This window comes from Somniosus microcephalus, chromosome 1, assembly GCF_052327205.1.
Source record: "Somniosus microcephalus isolate GS21.2 chromosome 1, FLI_Smic_1.0, whole genome shotgun sequence".
Lineage (NCBI taxonomy): Eukaryota > Metazoa > Chordata > Chondrichthyes > Squaliformes > Somniosidae > Somniosus > Somniosus microcephalus.
This window is the reverse complement of record NC_140987.1, coordinates 18,068,412-18,084,242: the sequence shown is the minus strand read 5'-3', so window position 1 is coordinate 18,084,242 and position 15,831 is coordinate 18,068,412. Positions and strand designations below refer to the sequence as shown.

At 45.5% G+C, this 15,831-nt stretch overlaps 1 protein-coding gene across 6 annotated transcripts in view; it reads right to left on the bottom strand.

Moving 5' to 3' along the window:
• The window catches only part of LOC147123963 (junctional adhesion molecule-like), a 170,160-nt gene that overhangs the window by 144,402 nt on the left and 9,927 nt on the right, over positions 1-15,831 (bottom strand). Inside the window, exon 1 of one of the 6 annotated variants that reach the window (XM_085971546.1) lies at positions 2,188-2,415. The exons of the other annotated variants lie outside the window; for them this stretch is intronic. The gene's annotated coding sequence lies outside the window, so the exon portion shown is untranslated. Of the gene's footprint in view, positions 1-2,187; positions 2,416-15,831 lie in introns of those variants that run through there. 6 annotated transcript variants of the gene reach the window in all.

Below are 15,831 nucleotides of genomic sequence, written 5' to 3'. Positions count from 1 at the left end.
CAAATGACTTGTGCAGCGTGTGATCGCCTAGTTTTCTGTATTCTCATGATGACTTGCAATTTATGAAAATGTATAAATATTGTAGCCCTGTGAGTCTAAGGGCGCACTCTAGAGAAGACTTCCTTGTGTGCAAACACAAGGGGTTTCTCAGAGTGAAGTCCAGTACCGGTTACCGGAATAAAACTTTACTTATTTTACAGTTTCTGACTTTGTGTATTACTGAGAAAGTGACAATAGACTGACTGGCGTGTTGAGTCTCCTAAAGCAGCGAACCTTGATTCCCCAAGTTTGGGGTTGATCCTCCTCACAGAAGCGAGGGGTTAACACTAGGACCACTGTATATATATTAATATCTTGATACATATTAATGACTTGGACTTGGGTGTACAGGGCATAATTTCAAAATTTGCAGCTGACACAAAACTTGGAAGTATAGCGAACAGTGAGGAGGATAGTGACAGACTTCAAGAGGAAATATGATAGAATTTTATATTAAATTGTCAACGACGGTCTTAAATCTAAACAAAGCAAACTACGTAGATATGAGGGGCAAGTTGGCTAAGATAGATTGGGAAACTACATTAAAAGGTATGATGGTAGACAAGCAATGGCTAGCATTTAAAGAGTTAATAAATAATTGACAACAAATATACATTCTTTTAAGGCAAAAAAAAAACACAGGAAAAGTGGTCCAACCGTGGTTAACAAGAGAAATTAAAGATAGTATTGGATCAAAAGAAGAGGCTTATAATGTTGCCAAAAAAAGCTGTAAGCCTGAGGATTGGGAGAATTTTAGAATTCAGCAAGAAATTGATAAAGAAAGGGAAAATAGAATACGAGAGTAAACTAGCGAGAGACATATAAACAGATTGTAAAAGTATCTCTATCTATGTAAAAAGGAAAAGATTAGCAAAAGTAAATGTGGGTCCCTTACAGGCTGAGACAGGAGAAATTATAATGGGGAATAAGGAAATGGCAGAGAAATTAAACAAATACTTTGTGTCTGTCTTCACTGAAGAAGACGCGATAAAACTCCCGGAAATAGTGGAGAACCAAGGGTCTAGCGAGAATGAGGAACTGAATGAAATTAGTATTAGTAAAAAAAATAGTACTGGAGAAATTACTGGGACTGAAAGCCAATAAATCCCCTGGACCTGATGGCCTACATCTTAAGATTTTGAAAGAGGTGGCTATAGAGATAGAGGATGCATCATCGATGACGAAGTCCAACACCACCTTCAGTGTGCCAGTGCAGCCTTCGGTCACCTGAGGAAGAGAGTGTTTGAAGACCAGGACCTCAAACCCGGCACTAAGCTCATGGTCTACAGAGCAGTAGTGATACCCGCCCTCCTGTATGCTTCAGAGACATGGACCATGTACAGCAGGCACCTCAAAGCACTGGAGAGGTACCATCAACGCTGCCTCCGCAAGATCCGACAAATCCATTGGCAGGATAGGCGCACCAACGTCAGTGTTCTTGCTCAGGCCAACATCCCCAGCATCGAAGCTTTGACCACGCTCAATCAGCTCCGATGGACGGGTCACATTGTCCACATGCCTGATACGAGACTCCCAAAACAAGCGCTCTACTTGGAGCTCCGGCATGGCAAGAGAGCCCCAAGTGGGCGGAGGAAACGCTTAAAGGACATGTAGGAATTACTGGGGGGTATATAAATATACTGAGGTTATTGTCTCTGGCCAGTCAGAAGTATCTGAGCTGCTCCAGAGCCCCGTGCGGTTTCAAATCGCTCCCCTTTCCTGGTTCTGACCGCCGGACTTATTCAGTAGCGAAGTAGACAAAACGAGACTCGTGTTTGGGTGCAAAGAAGACCAGTATTTATATTGAAATAAAAGAAATAAATTGAAAATAATCGATACAGCACCCCTATGCTCAATACAGCACTTATACTTAAAAAAGTACACTTTGGTCTACTACAGCACCTTTGCTTGGTACAACACTCTTTTAATACATGCAGCACCTTTACATAGTGCAGCACCTTTTAATACAGTACACTTTGCTTACTACAACACCTTTGCTTAGTACAGTACTCTTACTTAATAGGGAAGGAGAAAATGGACACAAGGGAAAATTGACTAAAATCACAATCTAACAAAAATTCCCCTTAATTCCCACCCCTAATACCTATCTAGGTTGCCTTGTGATGGGCCAGAAAGTTTTATGCTCACCAATGAACACCTGCTCCGTGCCCTTGCGGTCTGTAGATTCTTCACCGCCCCAAAGTGGAGATACCCCAGTAATTTAAAAGTAACTGCTGGTATTCCACTCCTTTCGGTGGGTTTCTGAGCTGTTCTTCTGTAGGCAGGACACAGAGGCAAGGCTGCAGAGAGAGAGAGAGATGGCTTCCTGAGAAGCTATCTTTATACCCCATTTGGAGCCGAAATGTTTGTGCCCAAATCCGGATGCATCCGGGCTATTCAAAAGGGAATCTATCTGTCCCCATTCATTGTGAAGGGTTTTTGAATGTATCCCCATTCATTGTGAAGGGTTTTTGAATGTATCCCCATTCATTGTGAAGGGTTTTTGAATGTATCCCCATTCAGACTGGTTTGAATAAAGCTGTTTCAGTTTGAAAAAAACATGTCTATTTCCTTAAGTGCTGGGTAAACAGCCCTTGGATGTTAGTGTAAACATCCGATTGTCCTGCGGTCAACGCCCAACCGCAATCGATTAGCAGTCTCAAGTGTTTAATCTTTTGAGTCAACATTGTAAGAGTTCTGTAAACAAACAACCATTGTCCTGCAGTGAAACTCCCTAAACTGCATTTGATTGACAGTTTAAATACCTCATTGCTTCAGAGGCTGGGTTTTTTTTTCAAACCCTTTGTCAGCCATCTTTGATTTTCCACTCCTTTACACACAGGCTGTGTTGTGTCTTTTGCCATGAGGTCGGACAGCCATCTTTGATCTTTCTTTTTCACAGACAAACAGGCTGCCTTTCAAGTCCTTTTTGTCAGCCCGTGCTTGAAGAGATACAGGCAGACTGTCTTTTGTCTTCTGCCACGAGGTCTGATGGCCATTTTGATACTCTGGGGTTTTAAGGTATATTTCACCCAGGTTTTCTTTAATAAAAATATAATTTTCGGGGCTGTGGATTTTCGAAATTCTTGCGAAACCCTACAGACACCCTCAAAGCCGTCTTGAAAAAGTGCAACATCCCCACCGACACCTGGGAATCCCTAGCCCAAGACCGCACAAAGTGGAGGAGAAGCATCCGGGAAGGCGCCGAACACCTGGAGTCTCTTTGCTGGGAGCAAGCGGAAGCCAAGCGCAGGCAGCGCAAGGAGCGCACATCAACCCAAGCACCCCACCCACCAGCCCCTTCAACCACCGTCTGTGACAGAGACTGTAGGTCCCGCATTGGACTCATCAGTCACCTGAGAACTCATTTTTAATGTGCAAGTAAGTCATCCTCGGTTCCGAGGGACTGCCTAAGAAGAAGGAGAAGAGGATGCAGCTTGGAACAGAGTGTAAACCTGTGAGTTTGGTAAGGGAGTGAATCTTAAGGGTTAATCTCTTTTTTTTATAAAATCTAGTCTTGTGTGCTTACAATTAGCATTTAACTTAAATTTACTGTTTCAAGTTTTAAGTTTCTTCCAGGCTTGGGCAGGGCTAAGCAAGCTCTGTGCTGAAGAGCAGGTGAGATTAGTTAATTAATTAACTGCTCTAATCTGGCTCTGTAACTGCCAGAGAGCTCACTCATCTAAATCTCAGTAGTATAAATAAGGGAGTCTAGAGTGTAATTTGTCATGCAGTGCAGCTTGGAACAGAGTGTAAACTTGTGAGTTTGGTGAGTAAGAGAGACTGGAGGGGCTTGCCTCGCCTCGCCTCACCTCAGCTCATCTTTGTCAGCCTCCAGGAGAGCAGGAGTTAAAAAGCTGCACGAGAGAGGACAGAGAACCAGCGAGAGTTCGGCTCTGTGAAACCCCACAACCGCATTCGGAGACATCACAGGGAAAAGGGTAAGTGATTGGTTGCTGAATATTTTGCTCTCTTATCTTCTCTTTTAAAGCCCAGGAAATGTATTAGTAATTGTAAGGTTACATTAGTGTAATAACCACTGGAAATGTTATGTATGCTAAGTATGGTTATCAATCTTTAACTTAGACACTGTATTATCATTGTTATAAATCCCTGGGTTAAAGTTGCCCATGTGAAGGTACGGCAAGAACTTTTAAGGACACAATGTGACTAAGAGCAGACTTTCCATAATTCTGCACCAGTATCAACTGTTGCAGACAGTGAGGCTGCGCAGTCTCCAGGCAGAAACCCCAGGAGGAAGGGGTGGAGTCGGGGTTTTCGAGCGGGAAAAAGGAGCGACTGGAAGAGAAGAGGGCAGGAGCTCTGAAAAGAGGGCTCAGGAGGCAAATGGCTGCCGCATCCCGTCCCGGGTTTCCAAACTCGGCCGCCGCCCTTCGTATTAGTAGCTCTGCATCCAGAACTCAAAGTGGGATTCAGTGATCGTGAAGAGAATTCAACGAAGGGGTTCGGAGTCGTAAGTCTTGCAGACATTATACATACCATGAGCTCCAACTTAAGCGCGCCAACGAAAGAGTGCACTCGAATTTGGACACAGGGACAGATTCTCCTTTGAATCCATGTAAATGGAGAATGTATGTTTATGTCTAGATTCATTCTAATGTATGCAAATGTCTAATTTAGTTCATTGACCTGTAATCTTCTTATACTGTCTGACGTTAAAACTATAAAGTAAGATAATTAGAATTAAGCCATTGTAGTAGTGATCTCCTTACTGGACTATAGAATACTGTCTACAACAGAGACCACATCTCACATATATCTAGAGAACCGTGAAGGGGTTACATTAGTATTAGTAAAGCTTACTAGCAGTAATAAATCTTATTGGGTATAGTGGGGTTTATTAATTATGAATTAATAAAAATAAATTAATTAAGACACAATAAAGATGGCAGGTGATGTGTTGCGTCTGCAGGATGTAGGTGCTCCTGGATGCCAGTGTGAGCCAGGACAAACACGTCTGCGATAAGTGTCTGCGGCTCGAGGAGCTTCGGCTTAAAGTTGATGAGCTGGAGGCCAAGCTGCGGACACTGCGATGCACCAGGAAGGGGGAAAGTTACCTGGACACTTTATTCCAGGAGGCAGTCACACCCCTTAGGATAGGGTCTTCTGATTTGGTCAGTAGTCAGGGACAGGAGGGTGTGACTGCAAGTGAGGCAGGTATGGGGAGCCAAGAGGTGGAGGAGCCTCAGTCTTTGCAATTGTCCAACAGATTTGAGGTTCTTGCGGCCTGTAAATATGAAAGTGGTGGATGAGCAAACTCACCATGGCACGGGGGTACAGGAAGCCATTTAAGTGGGGGGGAGTTAATAGGAATGTAGTGGTAATAGGGGACAACATAGTCAGGGGGATAGATACAGTTCTCTGCGGCCAAGAGCGAGAGTCCAGACGACTGTGTTGCCTGCCTGGTGCCAGGGTTTGGGACATCTGCTCTGGGCTGGAGAGGAACTTGCAGTGGGAGGGGGAGCAGCCAGTGGTCGTGTTCCACATAGGTACCAACAACATAGGTAGAACTAGGAAAGAGGTTCTGCTGAGAGAGTATGAGCAGCTAGGGGCTAAATTAAAAAGCAGAATCTCAAGGGATAGCTAGTACAAATCTAAGAGTAACAGGTAAGACTAGAGGTTACAAAATAATAAAAGGACAAAACTAAAGGCTCTGCATCTGAATGCATGTAGCATTTGAAACAAAACAGATGAACTGATAGTGCAAATAGAAATAAATAAGTACAATCTGATAGCCATTACAGAAACCTGGCTGCAGGATGACATCGATTGGGACCTGAATATTGAAGGGTACATGACTGTTAGGAAGGACAGGAAGCTAAGAAAAGGTAGAGGGTTGGCTCTGTTAATTAATGATTGTGTTAGCACAATAGAGAGGGATGACCTAAGTTCAGGAAACCAGGATGTAGAAGCGGTTTGGGTAAAGATGAGAAATGATAAAGGCAAGAAGTCACTTGTGGGAGTGGTGTACAGGACCCCAAACAGTAACCACATGGTAGGATAGAGTATAAAGGAAGAAATAATGGGAGCTTGTCAGAAAGGTACGGCACTAATCATGGGGGATTTTAATTTACATATAGACTGGAAACATAGAAACATAGAAGATAGGAGTAGGACATTCGACCCTTCGAGCCTGCTCCGCCATTCAATGAGATCATGGCTGATCATCCAAACTCAGTACCCTGTTCCTGCCTTCTCTCCATATCCCTTGATCCCTTTAGCCTTAAGAAATATATCTAACTCCTTCTTCAATATATTTAATGAATTGGCCTCAACTGCCTTCTGTGGTAGAGAATTCCACAGGTTCACCACTCTCTGGGTGAAGAAATTCCTCCTCATCTGTCCTAAATGGCTTACCCCTTATCCTTAGGGGGTAAAAATCTATCCCATTTAGCACAGTGGTAGTACCACACAACACGATGGAGGGTGTCCTCGGTGTGAAGACGGTACTTCATCTCCACAATGACTCTGCGGTGGTCACTGCTGCTAATGCAGTCATGGACAGGTGCATCTGCGACAGGTAGATTGGTGAGGAGTAGGATAAGTAGGTTTTTCCCTCGTGTTGGTTCTCTCTCCACCTGTCGCAGGCCCAGACTGGCAGTTATGTCCTTCAGGGCTCGGCCAGCTCGGTCAGTAGTGGTGCTACCGAGCCACTCTTGGTGATGGACATTGAAGTTCCCCACCCAGAGTACATTCTGTGCCCTTGCTACTCTCAGTGCTTCTTCCAAGTGGTGTTCAACATGGAGGAGTACTGATTCATCAGCTGAGGGAGGGTGGCTGAGGGAGGGCGGTAGGTGGTAATCAGCAGGAGGTTTCCTTGCCCATGCTTAACCTGAAGCCATGAGACTTCATGGGGTCCAGATCTCAATGTTGAGGATTCCCAGGGCCACTCCTTCCCGACTGTATACCACTGTGCTGCCACCCCTGGTGGGTCTGTCCTGCCGGTGGGACAGGACATACCCAGGGATGGTGATGGAGGAGTTTTGGACATTGGCTGAAAGGTATGATTCTGTGAGTATGACTGTCAGGCTGTTGCTTGACTAGTCTGTGGGACAGCTCTCCCAATTTTGGCACAAGTTCCCAGATGTTGGTGAGGGGGACTTTGCAGGGTCGACTGGATTGGGTGAGCCGTTGCCGTGTCCATAGCCAGTGCCAAGGTTAACAGAAAGCTATCAATATCCGATTTAACATTAACAATTGATCTAACATCAAATGCCATTTGCGGAAGAGTTCCAAACTTCTACCACCCTTTGTGTATAGAAGTGTTTCCTAATTTCACTCCTGAAAGATCTGGTTCTAATTTTTAGACTATGCCCCCTAGTCCGAGAATCCCCAACCAGCGGAAATAGTTTCTCTCTATCTACCCTATCTGTTCCCCTTAATATCCTGCAAACTTTGATCAGATCACCCCTTAACCTTCTAAATTCTAGGGAACACAGCCCTAATTTGTGTAATCTCTCCTCATACCTTGAAGTCCGGGTATCATTCTAGTAAACGTACACTGCACTCCCTCCAAGGCCAATATATCCTCCCGCATTTGTGGTTCCCAGAATCGCTCACTGCTCTGTAATGCACTGCCTGAAAGGGTGGTTGAGGCAGGTAAGTACCTGAGGGAAAGAGGTTTGCAGGGCTACGGGGAAAGGGCGGACAAGTGGGACTAGCTGAAGTGCTCTTGCAGAGAGCCGGCACGGGCTCGACGGGCCGAATGGCCTTCTATTGTGCTGTAACTATTCTATGATTTTATGATTCTGAGGGATAAATATTGGCCAAAACACCAGGGAAAACTCCCCCGCTCTTACAGAATCATAGAATGATACAAGACAGAAGGAGGCCATTCGGCCATTGTGCCTGTGCCGGCTCTTTGAAAGAGCTCTCCAATTAGTCCCACTCCCCTGCTCTTTCACCATAGCCCTGCAAATATTTCCCCATCAAGTATTTATCCAATTCTCTTGAAAGTTATTATTGAACCTGCTTTCACCTCCTTTTCAGGCAGCGCATTCCAGAGCCTAAAAACTATGGTATAAAAAAAAAAATTCCTCATCTCGCCTCTGGGTCTTTTGCTTCTGATCCCTGTACAGCCTCAACCCTCCCTATCTCTGCAATCTCCTCCAGCCCACCACCTCTCCCTCTTCCTTTAAGACGTTCCTTAAAACCTATCTCTTTTGACCAAGCATTTGGACACCCATCTCCTTTTGTTGCCTCAGTGCAAATTTCTGTCTGATCTCAATCCTCTGAAGCACCTTGAGATATTTTGTTACCTTCAAGGATGTTTTCCCTGGCTGGGGTGTCTAGAATCAGGGGTCACAGCCTTAAAATAAGGGGTGGGCCATTTTGGACTGATGAGGAGAAATTTCATCACTCAGAGGGTGGTGAATCTTTGGAATTCTCTACCCCAGAGGGCTGTGGAGGCTCAGTCGTTGAGTCATAGTCATAACAGCACAGAAGGAGGCCATTCAACCCATCGAGTCTGCACCGGCTCTCTGTAGACCAATCCAGTCAGTCCCATTACCCCCGCTCTATCCCTGTAGCCCTGCAAATTTATTTCCCTCACGTGCCTATCCAGTCTCCCCTTGAAAACAAGTGTCTCCTCTTCCACCACTTCCGTCAGCAGTGAGTTCCAGGTCCTCACCACTCGCTGCGTAAAGTTTTTCCTCACATCCCCCCCCCCCCCCCCCCCCGTATCTCTTGCCCAAAACCTTAAATCTGTGTCCCCTAGTCCTTGTACCATCAACTAGTGGGAACAGCCTTTCCCCGTCTAGCCTATCCAAACCCGTCATAATCTTGTACACCTCTATCAAATCACCCCTCAACCTCCTTTGCTCTAATTAAAACAAATCCAGCTTCTCCAACCTGTCCTTGTAGCTAAGATCCCCCATCCCCAGAACCACTCTGGTAAATCTCCTCTGCACCCTCTCAAGGGCCTTCACATCCTTCCTAAAGTGTGGTGACCAGAACTGGATGCAATACTCCAGTTGTGGCCTAACCAACGCTTTATAAAGGTTCAGCATAACTTCTCTACTTTTGTACTCCATACCTCTATTTATGAAGCCCAAGAACTCATATACTTTGTTAACCACTCTCTCAATATGTCCCGCCACCTTCAGGGACCTATGCACATTAACTCCCAGGTCCCTCTGTCCCTGCACACTCTTTAAAACTGTGCTATTAAGTGTATATTGCCTTTCCCTGTTCCTTCTGCCAAAATGCATCACCTCGCACTTCTCTGTATTAAATTCCATCTGCCCATTCTGCTAGCCTTTCTATGTCCTGTTGCAGTTGATTGGTAACATCTCTGTTTGCCACACCCCCAAGTTTGGTGTCATCAGCAAGCCACTTACCACAACTCATTGTTTTCTGTCCTTATGCCAATTCCTTATCCAAGCTGCCACTGACCCACCTATACATGAGCCTCAATTTTGTTAACCAGCCTTCTATGTGGTATTTTGTCAAACGCTTTCTGAAAATCCATGTAGACCACATCCTTTAGAACATAAGAACATAAGAAATAGGAGCAGTAATAGGCCATTTGGCCCCTTGAGCCTGCTCCACCATTCAATAAGGTCATGGCTGACCTTGGGCTCAAAGCCACTTCCCTGCCCACTCCCCAAAACCCTTCACTCCCTTATCTTGCAAAAGTCTGTCTATCTCCACCTTAAATGTATTTAATGACCCAGCCTCCATGGTTCTCTGGGGCAGAGAATTCCACAGATTTACGACCCTCAGAGAAGAAATTCCTCCTCATCTCAGTTCTAAAAGGGCGACCTTTTACTCTGAAACTATGCCCCCGAGTTCTAGATTTCCCCACGAGGGGAAACATCCTCTCTGCATCTACCTTGTCGAGCCCCCTCAGTATCTTATATGTTTCAATAAGATCACCTCTCATTCTTCTAAATTCCAATGAGTATAGGCCCAACCTGCTCAACCTTTCTTCATAAGTCAACCCCCTCATCTCAGGAATCAACCGAGTGAATCGTCTCTGAACTGCCTCCAATGCAAGTATATCCTTCCTTAAATAAGGAGGCCAAAACTGTACGCAGTACTCCAGGTGTGGTCTCGCCAATACCCTGTATAGTTGTAGCAGGACTTCCCTGCTTTTATACTCCAACCCCCTTGCAATAAAGGCCAACATTCCATTTGCCTTTTTGATAACTTGCTGTATCTGCATGCTAACTTTGTGTTTCATGCACAAGGACCCCCAGGTCCCTCCTGAACTGTAGCATTTTGTATTCTCTCTCCATTTAAATAATTATTTGCTTTTTTATTTTTCCTGCCAAAGTGGATAACCTCGCACTTTCCCACATTATACTCCATCTGCCAAATGTTTGCCCAGTCACTTAGCCTGTCTATATCCCTTTGCAGATTCTGTGAGTCCTCTGCACAACTTGCTTTCCCACCCATCTTTGTATCATCCGCAAACATGGCTACATTACACTCAGTCCCTTCATCCAAGTCATTAATGTAAATAGTTGAGACCCCAGCACCGATACCTGTGGCACCCCACTAGTTACCATTTGTCAACTGGAAAATGACCCATTTATCCCGACTCTCTGCTTTCTGTTAGTTAGCCAATTCTCTGTCCATGCTAATATATAATCCCCAACTCCATGAGCTCTTATCTTCTGCAGTAACCTTTTATGTGGCACCTTATCGAATGTCTTCTGGAAATCCAAATACACCACATCCACTGGTTCGCCTTTATCCACCCTGCTTGTTACATCCTCAAAGAACTCCATCAAATTTGTTAAACACGATTTCCCTTTCATAAAACCATGCTGACTGCTTGACTGCATTATGATTTTCCAAATGCCCTGTTACTGCTTCCTTAATGAAGGACTCCAGCATTTCCCGAACAACAGATGTTAGGCTAACTGGTCTATAGTTTCTTGCTTTCTGTCTCCCTCCTTTCTTAAATAAGGGATATTTGCGGTTCTCCAATCCGTGGGAACATCTCCAGAATCCAAGGAATTTTGGTATATTGCAACCAATGCATCCACTATCTCTGCAGCCACTTCTTTTAAGACCCTGTGATGCAAGCCATCTGGTCCAGGGGACTTGTCATTTAGTCCCATTATTTTACCAAGTACTTTTTCCTTAGTCATAGTGATTGTCTTTAGTTACCCCCTCCCTTTGGCCCTTTGATTATCCATTATTGGGATGTTGTTAGTGTCTTCTACAGTGAAGACAGATACAAAATATTTGTTCAGAGTCTCTGCCATTTCCCCGTTCCCCATTCTCATCCTCTAAGGGACCAATGTTTACTTTAGCCACTCTCTTCCTTTTTATATATCCGTAGAAGCTCTTACTATCTGTTTTTTAATATTTCTTGCCAGTTTACTCTCATAATTCATTTTTTTTTAATCACCCTTTGCTGGTTTTTAAAAATTTCCCAATCCTCAATCGTGGCAACATTGTATGCCTTCATTTTCAATTTGATACCATCCTTTACTTCCTTAGTTAGCCATGAATAGAGCTCCCTTCTCTTAAAATATTTCTTTCTCACTGAGTTATGAAATATCTCCTTAAATGTCCACCACTGCATTTCAACTGTCTTACCTTTAGTTTATTCTTCCAGTCCACTTTAGTTTATTTTTCCAGTCCACTTTAGCCATTTCTGCCCTCATGCCATTGTAATTGCCTTTGTTTAAGATCAGGACACTGGTTTGAGATACAACTTTCTCACCCTCCAACTGAATTTGAAATTCAACCATGTTATGATCACTCTTTCCTAGAGGATCCTTTACTATGAGATCATTTATTAATTCTGTCTCATTACACAGTACCAGATCCAAGATAGCCTGCTCCCTGGTTGGTTCCATTACATACTGTTCCAGGAAACCATCCTGGATACACTCTATGAACTCTTCCTCAAGGCTACCATGGCCAATTTGATTTGTCCAATCAATGTGGAGATTAAAGTCACCTATGATTATTACTGTACCTTTTTTTACAGGCCTCCATTATTTGTTGATTTATACTCTGTCCAACAGTATTGCTACTGTTCGGGGGCCTGTAGACTACGCCCACCAGAGACTTCATCCTCTTATTTTTTTATCTCCACCCAAACCGACTCTACATCTTGATCTTCTGAGCCAATATCACTTCTCACCACTGCACTGATCCCATCCTTTACCAACAAAGCCACCCCACCCCCCTTTCCTTTCTGTCTATCAGAACTTGAGAGCAAGAAAGCAGCTCTACAGATGCCTGAAGGCCAAAGTCCAACAAAAAACTCAACCTAAAGAACAGATGGTGGGTGGAGAAAGTGCAGGAGATCTAGCAGCTAGCCAGCAACCACGACGTGCGTGGATTCTTTAGCGCAGTCAAGACCACCTTTGGCCCAAGCACCCAAGGTCCTACCCCAATGCGGGCCAGGAATGGAGAGGTACTCCTCAAGGACAGAAGCAGTCAGTGCCCACTGGATGGAGCACTTCGAAGATCTCCTTAACCAAGACTCTGTCTTCGACGCAAGTGTCCTCAACTCCATCCTGCAGCATGCTACCCGCCACCATCTCTGCACAACCTCCGGTTGAGAAGGCCATCTGACCACTGAAGAACAACAAGGCCTCAGGAGCAGATGGAATCCCCGCTGAGGCGCTAATACATGGCGGAGAAGCACTATTGGGGGGAATTCATGAACTCATTTCTCTTATTTGGAAGGAGGAGAGCCTGCCAGGGGTCTCCGATGCCGTAATCGTGACCATCTTCAAGAAAGGTGACCAGTCCGATTGCGGTACTTACAGAGGAGTCTCCCTGCTGTCTGCCACAGAGAAAGTCATCGCAAGAATCCTCCTCAATCACCCCTCCCAGTGGCTGAAGAGCTCCTCCCAGAGTCGCAATGCGGATTCCGCCCACTAAGGGCCACAATGGACATGATCTTCACCACACGTCAACTACAAAAGAAATGCAGGGAACAGCACCAATTGCTGTACATGGCCTTCTTTGACCTCACAAAGGCCTTTGACACAGTCAACCGTGAGGAATTATGGAGTGTCCTCCTCAAATTTGGCTGCCCTCAAAAGTTTATCACTATCCTCGGCCTGCTTCACAATGGCACGCAAGCCGTGATCCTGATGAACGGATCCACCACAGACCCAACTCACGTACAGACCGGGTTCGAGCAAGGCCGTGTCATCGCACCAACGCTCTGCTCGATCTTCCTGGCTGCAATGCTCCATCTCACCCACAGTAACCTCCCCGCTGGAGTGGAGCTAAACTACAGAACAAATGGGAAATTGTTCAACCTCCCTCTCCTCCAGTCCAGATCCAAGGTCATCCCATCCTCTGTCATCGAATTATAGTATGCATCTGTGCACACTGAGTCCAAACTCCAAACCATCATCAACACCTTCACCAAAGCATACAAGAGCATGGGCCTTACACTAAACATCCGTAAGACAAAGGTCCTCTACCAACCTGCCCCCGCCACACAGTACTGCTCCCCGATTATCAAAATCCATGACGAGGCCTTGGACAACATGGACCACTTTCCATACCTCGGGAGCCTACTGTCAACAAGGGCAGACGTCGACGACGAAGTCCAACACCGCCTTCAGTGTGCCAGTGCAGCCTTCGGTCGCCTGAGGAAGAGAGTGTTTGAAGACCAGGACCTCAAACCCAGCACCAAGCTCATGGTCTACAGAGCAGTAGTGATACCCACTCTCCTGTGGCTTCAGAGACATGGACCATGTACAGCAGGCACCTCAAAGCACTGGAGGTGCCACCAACACTGCCTCCGCAAGATCCTGCAAATCCATTGGCAGGATAGGTGCACCAACGTCAGTGTTCGCACTCAGGCCAACATCCCCAGCATCGAAGCTTTGACCATGCTCGATCAGCTCCGATGCACAGGCCACATCGTTCACATGCTCGATACGAGACTCCCAAAACAAGCGCACTGCCTGGAGCTCCGACACAGCAAAAGAGCTCCAGGTGGGCAGAGGAAACGCTTCAAGGACACCCTCCAAGCCTCCTTGAAAAAGTGCAACATCTCCACCGACACCTGGGAATCCCTGGCCCAAGACCGCACAAAGTGGAGGAGAAGCATCCGGGAAGGCGCCGAACACCTCGAGTCTCTTTTTTGCCGGGAGCAAGCGGAAGCCAAGCGCAAACAGCGGAAAGAGTGCACATCAACCCAAGCACCCCACCCACCTGCCCCTTCAACCACCATCTGCCCCACCTGTGACAGAGACTGTAGGTTCTGCATTGGACTCATCAGTCACCTGAGAACTCATTTTTAGTGTAGAAGCAAATCATCCTCGCTTCCGAGGGACTGTCTAAGAAGAGAGATCCCTCTGAATTGTCAAATATCCTGGAATATTCAGTTCCCAGCCCTGGTCACCTTGCAACCACGTTTCTGTAATGGCGATCAGTTCAAACCCATTTGTATCTATTTGTGACATCAACTCATCTATCTTGTTACGAATGCTGCGTGCATTCAGATATAGAGCTTTTAACTTTGTCTTTTTACATTTTTTCCTTGTGTTTTGGCCCCATTTTCTGTTGCACTCTTTTTTTAAACATTCTGTCCCTTCCTGTCACACGCTGGTTGTTATTTCCTCCATCTCTATCCTGCTCTATTGTTTTCACATTTTTCATTGACTTTTTGAATTCCCGCTCACCTGAACCCTCCCCCCGACTACTTAGTTTAAAGCCCTCTCTACAGCTCTAGTTAATCGATTCGCCAGGACTCTAGCCCCAGAATGGTTCAAGTGAAGCCCGTCCAAACGGAACAGCTCCCTCTTACCCCAGTACTGGTGCCAGTGCCCCATGAATCAAAACCCATTTCTCCCACACCTGTCTTTGAGCCACTCGTTCATTCCTCTGATCTTATTGACCCTGTGCAAATTTGCTCGTGGCTCAGGTAGTAATCCAGAGATTATTACCTTTTGCAGTTCTGCTTTTTAATTTGGCCCCTAGCTGCTCATACTCCCTTAGCAGAACCTTTCTTTGTCCTACCTATGTCATTGGTACCTACGTGGACCATGACAACTGGATCTTCCTTCTCCCACTCAAGTTCCCCTCCAGCCCAGAGGAGATGTCCTTAACCGGGGCACCGGGCAGACAACACAGCCTTTGGGACTCACGTTCTTGGCTACAGAGAACAGTATCTATCCCCTTAACTATGCTATCCCCTATCACTGCATTCCCATTGCAGTTACTTCATCAAAAAATTCAATTAGATTAGTCAAACACAATCTGCCATTTACAAATCTGTTAGCTCTTCTTAATTAGCTTAAACCTCTCCAAGTTCCCGTTAATTTTTCCTTGATTGTTTCTAAAACTTTACCCACCACTGATGTTAAAATGACTGGCCTGTGGTTACTAGGATTGTCCTTACACCCTTTTTTGAACAATGGTGTCACATTTGCCACTTCCCAATCCTCAGGCACCTCCCCCGCATCTAGGGAAGATTGGAAAATTATGGCAAGCACTTCCGCTATCTCCTCCCCGAATTCCCTTAGTAACCAGGGATACAAGCCATCTGGACCAGGCGATATGTCCACTCTAAGCATACCCAGCCTTTCTAGTACACCCTGTCTATCAATTTTCACCCTTTCCATTGCTTCTACCTTTTCCACTTCTACCGATATTTTGTTAGCATCCACCTCCTTAGTAAACACCGATACAAAGTACTCATTGAGTATACTAGCCTTGCCCTGCGCCTCTAACCATATAACACCACCTTTGTCTCTAATAGGCCCCACCCTGCCTCTTACTACCCGCTTACTGTTTACATGATTTTTGGGTTCCCTTTTCTGTTAACCACCATTC